Genomic DNA, 12,669 nt, shown 5'->3' on the forward strand with positions numbered 1-12,669 from the left:
ATCGTCTCATGACACCCGGAAACGGTCATACATTTCAACATTCAGCACACCCGTACATGTTACTTCGACATTGACCTTTTTGGGGGCCATTTTGAAACTTTTTTGTCAACGTTTCACAGTGCCGGTAGTTAACGTAGATGATGCCCACCACCAAGTAAATATGACAGGAAGTGTCCACCGTTTCAACCAGCCGTATCCTCAACTAAATGGTCGGAACAACAAACCAGAACAAATGCACATTTGTGTACCTCCTCCTTCCCCTCGGCCATATCGAGAATGCACCGAGGCAAATGCAAATGAGGCCGAAATAAGAAATGACAGGGAAAAATCGAAACAGAATCGAATGTGATCGACCTTCTTCGGCTGTGAAACAAGCGCAGAAGCTATATGCCATAGGAAGCATTAATCTTGCTGTCATTCGTTCGTGTTTTGTTCTCGGGCACCGTGGCACTTACGTGTGTGTTGGTGCCTGCATACACGCGCGTCTTCTAGAGCGCCAATGTTCGGTGGTTATGTTTATGAGCGCCATAAAAATCGTCACCGCGGTCGTCGTCGTCGTTGGTTTTCTTCAAACGCACTAGAAACGAAGACAAATTATTGTGCTGCTGCTCTTAGGAAAGCAAACAAAAACAAACAATGGAGAACAAAAAAAAATCCAAGGGTGAGGCGAATAAATTAGATACAATCTTGTTCATCGGAACGTTGTATGATGGTGAGCTTGGATCTGAAATCGTTTATTAAAGCAAACCCAAAAAAAAGTGGACAGCCATGTGTCGCAATATGGAACGCGCCAAATGTTGTTCAGCCGGATCAATCAAAATCAATCAAACATAAAACTTCTTTATTTATTTTGTATAGAATAAAAATCTTAATAATGACAATATAATCGCTAATACATATTTATTTATGTTCTATGTGTTATATTTTAGAATAATTACAACAACAAAAATTTGCTCATAATTGATTCTGATTGTTGGATTCTTCTCTTCATATTTCCTCAGAAAAAAAGTCAAATGGTTTCTAATATTCCATGTGAAGAGAAATCGATCAAAGTCTTCTACTTGATGTTGGTACTTGATAAGGTAAAGATTTCTCAGAATGGACCAGTACCGGTGGGGGTGTTATCTACAGCAACAAACAAATGGTCGAGCCAAGCGCCTAACGCATAATTACGCTTCTTTCGTATGCTTTCCAACCCCTGCCAAAGAACACGACCCCATCGTCGTTACACTTTATCATTTTCCCGCGCGCGCGTCCAAATCGGACGCGTACTCAATCAATTAGGGATGGAATGGAAAACGATAAACGTTCTCTCATTCATCCCCTTCGCCTATCACCCCCTCTACACCCTTTGCACTCCGATTGCTACTTCAGCATGACGGAAAATTAACATTTGCGTCGCCACACATACACGCACAACCACTTTCGGTCGGAAACCGCGCGACCGGTTTCGTTAGCTTGTGTCATCCTATTTGTCGCGTAACTTTACGCGAGGTGACCTTTTTCCCGCGATATTATTCCCCCTTCGACGCCTACTAAAGGCGCGAGAAGAAAAGATGAAATAGACGGGAGACAGTGCGTGACAGAGAGCCACACAGAAATGGGAGGGAAGGAAAAGCATTCAAGCACGCTTGAAATTAATTTTACGCTACGTCGCTACACGCCTCTGGTTGTGGCCACGTGCGGTACGTAGTTATTTGTGAGTGGATTGACACGGTCAATGGTGCCGTTCAACGCGGGTACAGAGCATTTGTAACGCATTAAGAGCTCACTTCCTCAACAGCTGTGGTGTCCGAGCGGTTAAGGAGATGGACTTGAAATCCATTGGGTTCTACCCGCACAGGTTCGAATCCTGTCTACAGCGTCTCGATTTCTTTTTTACTTACTGCTGCATGAGAATATTTCTTCATCATCCTATTTAAACTGAATGTTGTTTTTGTTTTGAAGTAAAACTAAAACGTCGAAGCAACTACCGCTTATATCTGTTAGAGGCTAATTCTTAATAAACTTTTATATCACTGTGTGCTTTAAGCACACAACATTGAGCCCATTGTACTAAATGCCTTCCTAGAATAAACAAAGAAAATCCACTATGCACAACTCATTCCACCTTTTATTTCATATCAAGTTATTTACGTTCATTACGTGCTCCGTCAGCTACCATTAGCTTCCCCATCATCTCTGTCAGTAATCGATTTTTGGCATGCAAACACAACGTGCAAACGATGGGGGCAGCAAAACTTTTTGATTTTTCTATCATACATAGTTTTAAGGATTCATGAGGCCCGACACTGTTTAATTTAATCCGTACCCTCGCTCGCTTAAATTCCCTTCACGTACTAAGGCAACAATGGTTGATTAGAGATCCAAATGGAGCTTATTTGCTTTATTGAATGGCATAATATGCTATGTGCCAAACGAATTACGAATTACTGCTTGTACGGTGAGCAGGCATCACATAATGAAGTTCCAGTGGGTAAACCAATATTCATAAGAGACCATTTTGCTGTGGTATGTTTATCACATACCGAACGAGACAGCAGATCAGAATGCTTTTCAATCTACGAAACAGGGTGTGAAGTGGTGTGTGTTCATTTGAGAAACATAATACCAAGTATACATCTCACAGTCGTCTGCTGTGGTATTATAGCTTATTAGGCAGCACACACTCCCGTACGGCGCCGTGGCTTAGTTGGTTAAAGCGCCTGTCTAGTAAACAGGAGATCGTGAGTTCGAATCTCGCCGGAGCCTGGAGGGACAATTTGAGAATTCCTCGTCAAAATACTTTTTTTCATTCATGTCCCTAATCAGATGTATTGAAATCATCTAACATTTTTTTTTGCGTATTACATTTCGTATTACATCGATATTATGAATATAAGAACGCGCAAACAAGGACCATCATACTGTTTTCCTTGATACCATCAGTTTAAATATGAATATTTATTTATTACTAGCTTACCCGGCAAACCTAGCTTTGCCCTTTAACATGCGTTTTTCAATTAAAGCAAAGATTTTGAGTGTTCAACCTTGATTCTTGTGGTATTATAAGAGTTGTGATTAGAGAATATCGTTGATTAATTGAAAATTCTTAAATTATTGCCATTCTAAATCCAAATGATATTCCCAATCAAAGCCATTTTTCTTCTTTTTTGTGGCTCTGTTTCTTCTTTTCTGCTGCTTCAGGAGGCATTTTTGGCTTTCCTTGACGATTGGGAAGGTCCTTCCGTGTAAGGGGCCGATTCCACATGTACCACCGAGCCGCAAATCACGAAATAGCATTTTTTTAAATTATTCACACACTTGCTTTTTATTTATTTATCACTCACTTTACGCTTTAATGAATAAAATTGCACAAATATGTAAATCGTCATGTGTACCTACTTTGATTGATTTATTCGTTAGAACTTTTTTGTTTCAGTAGTGTTCAACATTATTCGTGTTGAAAAAATGGCTATGCCTACTTGATAACTCCCGTAGGAAAAACAGAAAAGAACTCATAATATTGGCCAAAGGCCACCTAGCGAATCGAAAAATAGCGGTAAACCTATTCTCATACCTAACGAACGTTCAGCGAAAATTTCATACAAATCGGTGCAGCCGTTTAAGAGGAGTTTGCACACTAACACCGCGACACGAGAATTTTATATATATAGAAGATTACTACATGTATTTGTTTGCCACTTATGGTTAACAATTATTTAACAAAACTTAAGGAAAGGAGTAGGAACAGTAGACACACATATGATGCATTTCCACAAAATGTAAATGCACAGTTAAATAATTCTTTCTTATTTAATTAATTATTATTATTTAATTTAAGCATAAATATAAGGAAAAACTACAATAATGTCTTATTTTTCCTTTTCAATCAGCTATGGGCAAATCTATTAGTTTTTCTTTTGTGAATGAAAGTTTCATCTCATGCGTTAAATGCTCTTCGATGTCGTTGGTATCAGTTTTCAATTGGTTTCTCAACTGAACGTTCTTAGGAAACAACTGAATGGCAATTAGGAGAGCAGTTTTGAAACGTATCATGACACGCTAATATCCTCAGGAAACTAGTGTTCCTAATGTGAAATTCGGCCAATTGGAACGAAAAAAAGTATAACATGGAAATATTTTCGTAACAAGGAGGATTTTTTAACTTAAGAAGGAGTGGCAACGATTTATTAACATAGAACTTAAGAGGGAGATGGCTTTAAAAAGTACCTACATAAGAAAAAAATTATTATTCGGAAGCAATTTCCTTTTTCCTTCCGCAGGCTCCGGCGAGATTCGAACTCACGATCTCCTGTTTACTAGACAGGCGCTTTAACCAACTAAGCCACGGCGCCGCACATCTCTCCCGATTTTCACCTCTTTACACAAACCAATACAACCCAACACATTTGGGTAGTTCCATTTCCTACGAAACATGAAAGCATTCTACTGACTATCCTTTCATTCTATACAAATTATTACAAATGAGAAAATAAAATAGAATCTCATTATAACTGACTGACACAATAGAAATGCTTGCTATGTGATATACGCTTCAAAAACCTGCTATTGATTTTTAATGAATAGCGACATTGACGACATAAACACGGAAAACCTCAAAAACAATACGCGTAACAAATTAAGACATGCAATATCATTTGATTTTTTTTATTCATGTGCCAATTATCCTTAGATGCTTTTGATGCATTAACATAATAATTTTCAAAACACAAACTCAGTATATGTCCACGATATAAGTCTGCGTATGGCAATCAAAAGATAGCTTGATCATCCCCTGCACACAACTGGCGCCGTGGCTTAGTTGGTTAAAGCGCCTGTCTAGTAAACAGGAGATCGTGAGTTCGAATCTCGCCGGAGCCTACTTCATCCAACTTTCCCGCATGCGGAAGAATCTCCGCCGGAGGATGAAAATGTATTTTTTTGCTACTTTGCAAGAAACTGCCTTAAGATTGCCATTGAAATGTTTGACCATTTGAAACATTTTTATCTTTAACACAACCTTCTTTTATAGTGCATGTATCGAAACCGTGGTCTGCTCAAAGGTCCTACCACCACGCCGAGCGCACCGTCACAAAATTAATTCAATAATATTGATCCAACTTATTGCCACCGCTCGGGTTAAACACCGGTCGTGACACAGAATATATCCTTTTTAACCGTCTGCGACCTCTCTTTCTCCCGGTACGTATGTGTACGTTTTTGGTTGATTTTAATCACACGCTGGTGAACAGTTCGAGAAAGGACACTGCAAGCGAACTTATCGTAGGACAGTAACACCCATAACCTAGAAAATGATCCAGCTGCTGCCGCAGTGCGCTACTACCTCCATTCCATGTTCATGTTCTTTTGCCGGAATGTCGGGCATCAAAACGAGAGAGTCGAACGAAATCCTTTTCCTCTGTCCCTATTTCACCATCCATTCGATGTATACGAAAAAGCATCACTTTTTTCCATTTATTTCATCCACCACCGTCTGCCGGTTGAGAAGGTCAAGCAACGAAGTTTGACGCCATCGCGAAGAAGAAGCGGTTTGCCAGAACTTTTCACTACTAGCGTGCTAGAAGGAACGCTCAAAAGTGCAGGATGTGGGCAGAGAGGTTTGACTGGCTTGAAACGCGATCGTCCAACGGAAACAGGTCTTGCCATCTCGTCGTTCGGACGATTCGGTTTCGCGGGACTTTACGGGTGAACAAACCAGACACACCAGACAACATGAACCCCGAACCAGGCCAAAGCACCACAGCACAGCAACGCCACCACTCAAGATGACGGGGCGTGTGCCTCGAACACGAGTCAGACGGTTGACGAGAAGAAGCTACACACTTCCGAAGGAGCGAACGACTGCTTCGAACCAACCAAAAAGCGTCCAAGGACGAGGTATCACGGGTGCAGAGATGGAAGGCGAAGATTTTGGAAGAGGAGCTAGCCGGATTCACAGAGTTTCATCTGGCTTGCGACGACAACGATACAGCAGTAACACGAGATGGAAGCTTCTGTGGAGAATTCGCTGTGCAGCATCAAGGGACACGGCGAACAACAACTCTCACGTAGCCAACGAAACGTGTGCACCTGTTGTGGTGAAGTTTTTCTTTTTTCGAGTTCATTCTCCAATCCCTTTCGTCTGGTTGATCATTTTCGTTGAAATGATGTCAATTACATGATGGGTCGTTTTGAACGTTCTGATGCAGACCAGAAAATGGAGAAGGTTTAGAAGAAAAAAAGATTGATTTGTTAATCACGGACAGCAACAATAGCTGAGATTGTGGTGAGCTAAAATATGTAGATCTTGCATTAGCCGGCATTCTAGGTACTTTGATTACAGTCGAAAGTGTTTGTCGAAGTGTTAATTAAATAATACTAACACCTGGAAGAAACTAAAAATTGTACGAAGTGCTTTAACTAAATTCGTAGCGACTTTTGTTAAGAAAATGTTGTAAATACCTTCTGGTACATATTACCCATGATCTTTATTGGCAACGGATGTAAAATAGTTCCACTAGCTGTTGGGACTTAGACTCTTAGACTATTAAATTGATTAATTTCAATCCTTTAACCTAATTCTCCGATTAAATGCGAGATCCGATCCGATTGTATAAAATGAAGAGAATTATTTAGATCTTCAATAAAGCTAACCAGAACAAGCTCCAGTTTTCATTCCTTAAAGATACTTTCATAAATGAGAGAAAAACCCCTGCAGATGAGAGACTCGTGTCTTTCGAGCAGATCAAATAAGATAAAATCAGCTTTGAAACAGAAATTGATAAGCTGGATGCATTTCTTGGAACAAAAATCTACACAATACACAACATTAGTCAAAGCCAAAATAGACACTTTTTAATACGCCAGTGTAGATAATCTGTTAAAAATGTGCTTATTGCATCTCTTAACGGGTAGAGTTGATTATTTCGTAAAATTAGAATTAAATCTTATTTTTATCTTCCATGTTCCCACAACTATGAACATCACTGATGATGGGAGAAGACCTAGCCTGAACCTATAAGGTTATTTAGCCAGGTTCTAGCCATCCAAAAACAAAAACCATAAGGTAAATGGGAAAGGAAATGGGAAAGGCAAATAAATCAAGGCCAACCCATTTAATAATTTGCGGATAATCTTACATTCAAAATGGCAAAAGCATTCTTCAAATCAAACTCCCGCTCAAATCCAGATTACAAATTACAAAAAACACTGTCTCCAAACAAATTTGGACGCATTTGAGTCTTGTAAGTCGAGCTATACTTTAGTTATCTGTTCCATTCCTTTCCTCATTGTTTACAATAGGTTTTTCCTTTAGATTTAAAAAAGGAAACAACGAACGAACGGCAATCGACCAACGGGTTGAGTTTAAGGAAAATTAGCTTGTTTGAATATTGATCAAAAATTGCTTCCTTAAATTCATTCACATAAACCATATTGAATGCACCCTACAGATGGATAAAAATTTAAACTATGCAGCATGTCCCAATACGAACCGAATAACTATTACATAGATTTGTTAGGAAATTTTCCACTAGCAAAAATTCTTTCGCTGATAAGATAACCCTTCAGACGCTGGAATCATCAAACAATCAAATTTAACAACAAACCTCACACGTGCATACCATCGTTTTGCGCCTATTATTCTTTTCCATTCTGCGCAACATAAAGCACCAGGAACACACTTTAGGGAACGTAAAAAAAACCCCTTTTGTTCCGTCACATCGTTAAGCAGAGAACGTACGGAAGATCCGTGTCCGTCCATTTGCTTCCCTTTGAGTGTAAATTGTCTACGACGGCATTTTCCTATTCTGCATGGTTTGTGGCTTCATTCCCTTAACCAGCAACAATTGCATTATACACTAACAAAGAGGAAACTTCATAACACTAAACTCATCTTATGCCCCCCCGCAAAAAAAGGGGGCAGGAAAGATATCGCAATCAACCCGGTTTACTTACCCACAATAAAACAGATTTTTTTTTGTCACAATCGTCACAACCATTCCTGGCGGGTTTTCTTTTTGGGCAACCGAGAACCACAATTGCTGAATCGTCCCCTCGGTTTGAACGGAAAGGCGGCATGAGAAATGGCACCTAAAAAGAGACACATCACTAATCAGTATTGTTGCGGAAAGGCTAAGAATCAGTCCCAAAACGCGACAACCTACGTCCCGGAATTGGACAATTGAGATGAAAGGATACATATACACTTGCAGACAAAGCACCTGAAAACTACCCTACTATTATGCTACTGCTGAATGACACCCGAAAAGAATAGTCCACATGGGGAAACGGATCCTAAATTGCGGGAAAAAGGGACATGAATCCACATGCCCATTGGATGGGCGGCACAACGAATAGCGGCACTAAGCTTTAAGAAGAACCATGGTCGGTTAACCATGGAAGATCAACACTAACAGGGATGTTCATCTGCTGGGAAACCCTTCCGTGCGCGATGGTCCATAAATCCTCCCCGGGCTTTAATCCAGCACACCGTTCAGGGTACATGGTACGGGTGGCTTCCGTTTTGCGTGACACATGTTACATGTCACGTTCTCATTTTGTGAGTTTCGATGCCATGTTATCAATTAATATGGTATCGATTCGGAGGCAAAACAAAACAAAAAAAAAACAATCCGAAACATTCGGCCAGGAGTGACAACATCAACAAGATGGGTTCGGTCCTAGCCAGCATTCTGATCACACACGCATCACCTGCTGGCGTGCATTGGCATTGGTTCATCGGCTAATTTCTGGCCGGTTAAGATTTTGGTCAACTTCAAAAAGACACTGACGACTTCATACCATCTGGCAAAGGTTCGTGTTTTTGGTAAAGGCTATGGACATCCCCCGTTTTCAAACTGTCGCTACACAATTAACCATCCATGAGATGAACCGTGCACAACAGGTGTAACTGGATGCTTCTTCCCGTGCGGTGCAATGCGATGGCCTAAAAAAACGTAAGAAATAAAGAACCATGCGAGTATAAGCACTGAATGGAAAATGTCCCTTTTTTGCCAGTTTTGGACATGCTGGGGACAAACGTACGAACCTTTCACTCTTATCTGCCGGGCATTTGTTTTTTGGCCGGGTGCATAATACGGTGCTTCAAAAGAACCAAGGATTGTGTCATAATCGGTGGCTTCGGTGGAGTAACAATGCCACCGGTGTTCTTAACGAGGAAACAGGCATACAAATTATCAAGCACACCGGTTCTTGCACCGGCTTCGATACTGCGGACAAAGCCTCGCAGAATCGATCGATGACAGCTTGCTAATGAGAGGTTTTTGGTAGGTTTAATTGAGATTACTTACACTTTTCAACTAAATATGTTTTTTCTTTTAAAAAATTGTACATATTTGACACACACACACACATTTCGATGAACCGGTAAACTTATTTAAAGCAAAACTTTTTACACTAAAACGGCACTAACTGCGCGATCACACAACACGTTGTAGAATGATGTTGAACATTTATCAAAACGTATGCACAAGATGATTTAAATATAGTAAATAACACTGTTAAAACGGACTTGAACTTTTTAAAAACCGACGCCACCGCACTCCAATCAACACCGATAAGAAGAAGACGAACTGTCATTCTGTAGTAATGTGCCCATCGTGTGTGTTCAACGACATGAAATAGTGTAATTTTTGTGCAAAAATAACTGTTTTCGATTAGTTTACTTAAAGTTGTTAATAATTACGAAATGATAATTTATGTGTGCAGTTATAAGAACATTCCCCCGGTTCGAAATATGCTCGGTTGAGTTGTTTAATGATTCTAAACATAGGTTTTGCTAAAACGTACTGATGTGTATAGGAATTGTGCTGGTGCGCGCGTGTGTGTGTGCATGTTGGCAAGTATCAAAAATTCTGGTTAAAAAATATAGGTTAGGATTGCTTCATTAGCAAAAGTAACGGTAAATCGGTATCAGCCGTGCAATAAATGGGAATGGGAAGTGTGAGCATGGAAGAACAGGTGAAATGAATATTCAAATGGTGTAATAAATAAGTGTCATAAATTATTTCTAAAGAAGATGTTTGCTTTGTCTCAGCTACGAGCAATAAATTATTCACGTTCGATGTGTAAATAAAACTTCCTGTGATCAGTCTAGTGATGAAAGAAAACAAAAATAATTTGAAGACAGTCCTAGTGTGCATATGATAAAAAAGTTGCAGAACGATCCTGCCAGGAGTCGAACCTGGAATCTTCTGATCCGTAGTCAGACGCGTTATCCATTGCGCCACAGGACCGTGTCGAGGTGAGCAGGTCAACGGTCGTATTTAAGTACCCTTTACTCTTCGTTTTCGTGGTAAGGTAAGTGTAAGATAACTAAATGTGTAACTTGATGTATATATTATTAAACGATTTTGGGATGTAAACTCTAAATCTGAATAGTGCTCAAGTGTAAAGTGAAGCTCAATTCAAAACGATGTTATAAAAAAATGATTAATCTATTTGATACCAACTTCTCTCAAGTAAGAACTAGCAAAATAGTTATCTATCAGAGGGACACCTCACCTCCGCATTAATTGCAATGCATAGTTCGGTTTAACCTTGAAAAAAATAATCAAAAAAGGTCTTTCCCATACCGGGAATCGAACCCGGGCCTTCTGGGTGAAAGCCAGATATCCTAGCCACTAGACCATATGGGAGTACATATGGATGGCGGAAAATGACGATCTAAATCTGTACCTAAGCTTGTTGTGTGATATGACGAATGCTACAATTCTGCTATTATACAGATATTAAAACAAATTAAGATTTAATCGCCTTTCAAAGCTTGCGATTAAACGGCTTAATTATGATACACACCTTTTCTCAGAACAAATTTACCTTTCATATACTTTTTCAATTGTATATAATTTAAATAAATACGCATAAATTCTTAATTGGTCACCGCTAAATCTTAAATGTTCATATGTGTATATCGCTTAGCAACAATATACATATCGGAACACATTAGGTGTATTGTAGAGAACGCGCCAACATGCAACAGTCTTTTCAGACATAAAAGAAATACTTGTTTCAGTGCGATAAGTCTGAAAATCATAATTATACATACAGTTTCACTTAATGCATATACAGTATTAATAATATGTACGGCATTACTTCAATTTACGAGTTTACGAGCACGCATCGCCTATATGTATACACTTTTATATCCAAAAATCTTGCAAATTATCCTAATTAGATGTTTACAAAGGTATAAGACAATAACAATATTTATACCTGTTTTATGCATTTTTGTTAACAACGAACTTATTGGATTCAGCATGTATGATCCGTGGTAACTTAAATTTTAATCGCACCTTCTGACGGCTAGCGTCTTAAAACATTCGTATTTTGAGGTACCACTGTAATTATAATTGAAGTTCTTTTCAGTTACATACATATACTGTTGATAGTTCTGCTCTATGTGAGACGATTAATAAAAACAGGACACATGAAGAAATTTTACTAACTGCATGTAACATAAGATAGGCTAAAAGCGCGTCAAAACAAAAAAGGATTTCTGGAGATGCCGGGGATCGAACCCGGGGCCTTTCACATGCAAAGCGAACGCTCTACCACTGAGCTACATCCCCTGTCGAAAGAAGTGGTGTGAAATGTGCTATTTGATTCTATCGCAGTAAATTGTGGAAGAGAGCTTGTGTAGCGTAAATGATCTAGTTACATATTTAAAGTGACTCTCAATTACAATCCAGATAATATGTTGTGCCATGCCATGCTGTGCAATACAAATCCCGATTTGTTCCAGCAAGCCCGCACTGCTACCAATTTAGTCATTTGTCAATGCATTTACGTTATGTTATACTTCGTGCATTGTTGTCGAATTCTTGTTGAACTATTATTTTACGTTCAAATGCTAGTGCTACTGATAGGTTAAGGGAAGATATATTATTGAAATACTTCTTGTACTTCATTGCAGCCAAATAAGATCGGAACGCAAAATTGAGCTGAGATGAACAAATGCGGTCGAGGGATTAAACTATTGTCCCTCATAATGTAAAGGAAGCGTCCCGAATGAATATGAATATCCATATTCAACGTATGCTGACAATCTATTTAGTACTGTAATGGACTTGCTGCAGACTCGAGCCACAAATATTATCAGCAATAAAAATTCAATAAACACACAAAAATGATAAGAAATCGATAGGTCACCCGGGTGTGGAAATTTGAGGTAACAAGTGTAAGGGGGATATAGCTCAGTGGTAGAGCGTTCGCTTTGCATGTGAAAGGCCCCGGGTTCGATCCCCGGTATCTCCAGCTTTTTTTTTTATTATTTTGAAGATTATTATATGCTGGTCATAATTTAGCCAAACGTAATGGAATATACAAGTAAAAACTATAATGGGAAATAATACTGCGAAAGAAGTTGTAAAAGCAATTGCTTAGCATAGAGATTGAAAAGAAGCTTTTTAATTTTTTTTTTGATAAACACATTAATCACACAAATGAAACAAAAAAATGTAACTATGATATACATGAAAATCTTTGATTAAAGATCGGGTAGGAGTGTATTGTGAGGGTGGAATAGTTGCAATAAAATACTGATATACATGGATCAAAACCAACAACAAAAAAGCATTTTGACAGCGGTGGGATTCGAACCCACGCCATTTCTGACTGGTGCCTAAAACCAGCGCCTTAGACCACTCGGCCACGCTGCCTTCTGCT

At 39.2% G+C, this 12,669-nt stretch overlaps 9 non-coding genes across 9 annotated transcripts; 4 read left to right on the plus strand and 5 right to left on the minus strand.

The window, feature by feature from the left end:
* Window positions 1-1,782: 1,782 nt before the first annotated feature.
* Trnas-uga (transfer RNA serine (anticodon UGA)) lies at window positions 1,783-1,864 on the plus strand. The gene has a single exon. It is a non-coding gene; the product is annotated as a tRNA-Ser (tRNA).
* An 813-nt stretch (window positions 1,865-2,677) lies between these two features.
* Window positions 2,678-2,751, plus strand: Trnat-agu (transfer RNA threonine (anticodon AGU)). Its single transcript has one exon. It is a non-coding gene; the product is annotated as a tRNA-Thr (tRNA).
* Window positions 2,752-4,263: 1,512 nt separating this feature from the next.
* Window positions 4,264-4,337, minus strand: Trnat-agu (transfer RNA threonine (anticodon AGU)). Its single transcript has one exon. It is a non-coding gene; the product is annotated as a tRNA-Thr (tRNA).
* Window positions 4,338-4,789: 452 nt separating this feature from the next.
* On the plus strand, window positions 4,790-4,863 carry Trnat-agu (transfer RNA threonine (anticodon AGU)). Its single transcript has one exon. It is a non-coding gene; the product is annotated as a tRNA-Thr (tRNA).
* A 5,302-nt stretch (window positions 4,864-10,165) lies between these two features.
* On the minus strand, window positions 10,166-10,238 carry Trnar-acg (transfer RNA arginine (anticodon ACG)). The gene has a single exon. It is a non-coding gene; the product is annotated as a tRNA-Arg (tRNA).
* Window positions 10,239-10,568: 330 nt separating this feature from the next.
* On the minus strand, window positions 10,569-10,640 carry Trnae-uuc (transfer RNA glutamic acid (anticodon UUC)). The gene has a single exon. It is a non-coding gene; the product is annotated as a tRNA-Glu (tRNA).
* Window positions 10,641-11,501: 861 nt separating this feature from the next.
* Trnaa-ugc (transfer RNA alanine (anticodon UGC)) lies at window positions 11,502-11,573 on the minus strand. Its single transcript has one exon. It is a non-coding gene; the product is annotated as a tRNA-Ala (tRNA).
* A 613-nt stretch (window positions 11,574-12,186) lies between these two features.
* Trnaa-ugc (transfer RNA alanine (anticodon UGC)) lies at window positions 12,187-12,258 on the plus strand. The gene has a single exon. It is a non-coding gene; the product is annotated as a tRNA-Ala (tRNA).
* Window positions 12,259-12,582: 324 nt separating this feature from the next.
* On the minus strand, window positions 12,583-12,662 carry Trnal-uag (transfer RNA leucine (anticodon UAG)). The gene has a single exon. It is a non-coding gene; the product is annotated as a tRNA-Leu (tRNA).
* Window positions 12,663-12,669: the final 7 nt, after the last annotated feature.

The sequence above is a fragment of the Anopheles funestus genome, chromosome 2RL, assembly GCF_943734845.2.
Source record: "Anopheles funestus chromosome 2RL, idAnoFuneDA-416_04, whole genome shotgun sequence".
In the NCBI taxonomy this organism is placed as follows: Eukaryota; Metazoa; Arthropoda; class Insecta; order Diptera; family Culicidae; genus Anopheles; species Anopheles funestus.